Source organism: Varanus komodoensis, unplaced genomic scaffold, assembly GCF_004798865.1.
Source record: "Varanus komodoensis strain SLA01 unplaced genomic scaffold, ASM479886v1 scaffold802, whole genome shotgun sequence".
In the NCBI taxonomy this organism is placed as follows: Eukaryota; Metazoa; Chordata; class Lepidosauria; order Squamata; family Varanidae; genus Varanus; species Varanus komodoensis.
Genome location: NW_025336485.1, coordinates 21,474 through 23,907, shown reverse-complemented (window position 1 = coordinate 23,907; position 2,434 = coordinate 21,474). Strand labels below are relative to the sequence as shown.

The 2,434-nt window shown below is 40.6% G+C and overlaps 1 pseudogene; it reads right to left on the bottom strand.

Moving 5' to 3' along the window:
• The window catches only part of LOC123036653, a 42,520-nt pseudogene that overhangs the window by 33,288 nt on the left and 6,798 nt on the right, over positions 1–2,434 (bottom strand).

The following is a 2,434-nucleotide window of genomic DNA, read 5'->3' as shown; positions in this document are numbered from 1 at the left end:
CTTTTTCAGTCAAACCAGGAAGACAAGGTTTTTGTGTCATGACTGGGGACAACCACCTCCTTGGAGTAAAATCAGTGGGGTTGCAGTGGTTGCACATCATAAGGGGTGATTAATAGCGCACAATCCATAGCATGTTGACAACAGCAGGTTACACCACTGCATTGCATTCATGAAGATTATTACAGAAGGGTCCTGACTGTGAGAAACATTACCTGCCAGGGTTCCACATTTGGAGGGGCCAGCCTGGTTCCATCCTTCACCGTTCTGTGCCTGGACACTGATGTGTGACTGGTGTGTAAGGCATGTGCCAGAGCATAGGCAGCATTGTAGATACTGTAGCTATGACCAGTCATGGCCATTTCAAAGAAAGGTGAAGGAATTGTCTCCAGCTTCTCCTTCCCAGTACATGTTTCATTGATATTTGCTGATACATCAGAACCTGGCATAGGGCACCCAAAAGCTTGTTCCCAGAAATTTGTGATAAAACCATCTGCTTTTGTCCCAGATGGGCTGATCAGCTCAATAAATTTTCTGAAGCCAGGAAGCTCTTTTGAATGGATTGTGAATGAAATAGCACCATGAAGCATTTGGATGTCAAATGCCTTTTGAAGGATATGCACTGTGAAATCAATTTGAGCAGTTGCTATCCAGACTCTTGTGGTGGAAATTTTATCTGAGTACTCACGGTCTGTCAAAGGAAAAACCGTTGCTACCAATATTATAGATGCCAACCACATGATGGTTGTATTTTCTCCATACATGAGAATTGCATTGGCTTTTTTGTTCATGAAAATGGGAAGGTGCCCCAGTGTGCGGTTGATCACTTCAGGCAGGTCTAAGAAATGCCAATTTGTTTCAAGTCTTTCAGTGAATTCTGAACAGATTCCATTCATGGACAGCATTGGCTCCATTGTCTGCAAGAAATGTTCTCCACCCTCATCATCCATGGTGAGGAGCCCAATCCATTTCCACTGGAAATGGTGAAGTAGTTGGATAATTCCCTGGTACTGAAGGGCTTCATTGGGGACCATCCGGTAGAATGAAGGCAAAGGGGATTCATCACTCGCTGTTGTTTCAAATGAGCCATATGAAAACTGATGTAAAGAGGCAGGGGAAGAAGAAGTGGGACTAGGATTGTGCTTCTTCTACCAGTACATTCTTATGCATTTAACTGTTTTTATTTACCTAATCTTAACCCACAATTTCATCCAGGAGAACCCACAGAGTAACTTGTATAGCGGAATAAAATACGATAAAGAGAACTGTCCTATCCAGCACCATTCATTCCTATAGGTACCTTCTTAGAGCTAAGGCTAAGTGAAATGGGACATATTCTTAAATAAATATGCACAGAATATTTAAGAATACTAAATGTCCAAACCAAGATTATGCATTTAAAACATGAAATCTTAGACCACCTTCTAATTTATCCCTATACTTTCTCTCTCTCTCTCTCTCTCTCTCTCACACACACAATCTCTTTATAAACTATTCCTTCATATAGACATTCATCAGCCTCTAAATGATCCCCTCTTTTGAAAATATTAACCACACAGGATTGGATCCAGTGATAGCCATGCTTAGACTAGACACACTGGAATAACTAACCCTGGTTCCTTTGAATTAAAGGGGTCTCCTCTGTGTCTTGATCCAAGCCACAGTTTCTGGAACCAATGATGTATTCAAAGGTAGCTTTGAATACTCATGTTATATCCAACAATAATATCTCACACCTATCCCTTCCCTTTCAGAGCCATCAAATATCTTCAAGCAAGTGTGAATGATTTGTGGGATTTTGAAAATTCTCATCTCTAACAATTTGCCATAATTCCAGAGATCCTACCTGTGGAATTTTGTAAAGACGAAAGACTTCTGCCATGCGTGAGGAAGTATCGGCACTCAGCCCACCAATGACTCCAATGAGGTATTTCTGGCTCCCACATTTGTAGTTTGGCACAACCTTACGTAGCTTGAAAAGAAGGTCCAAGCTGGTCCGGTAGGTCATCCTTGAATCAAAGTAGTTGTCATAGATCTGGAAGCCGAGGGTGATGTTGTACAAGATCTTGGGATTCTCATTTATTTCATTAATGGCAAACACCAAGGCCAGGATATGCTGATAGAACTTTGACACAACACTGCAAAGAAAGTGGATTGCTGTAGTTTCACAATTCTGCAGTGAATTAAATCATTGAATATAAGGAAATGACATAAGCAAAGTTCGTTATGATGAAATTGCATTGACAAAAAATGACATGTATTGGAATTTTCTACATTAATTCAAGTTTTCGTTTCATTGCAAACCTGAGATCTGAGTAGCAGATGAGCTGTTCATTTCATGTTTTGCCAGTACATAACCACTAGCTTATATTGCATTGTTGTATGGTGAAACATCTCAGTTGGAGACAAAACAAAAATCTCAGCCCAGGGAGTCCTA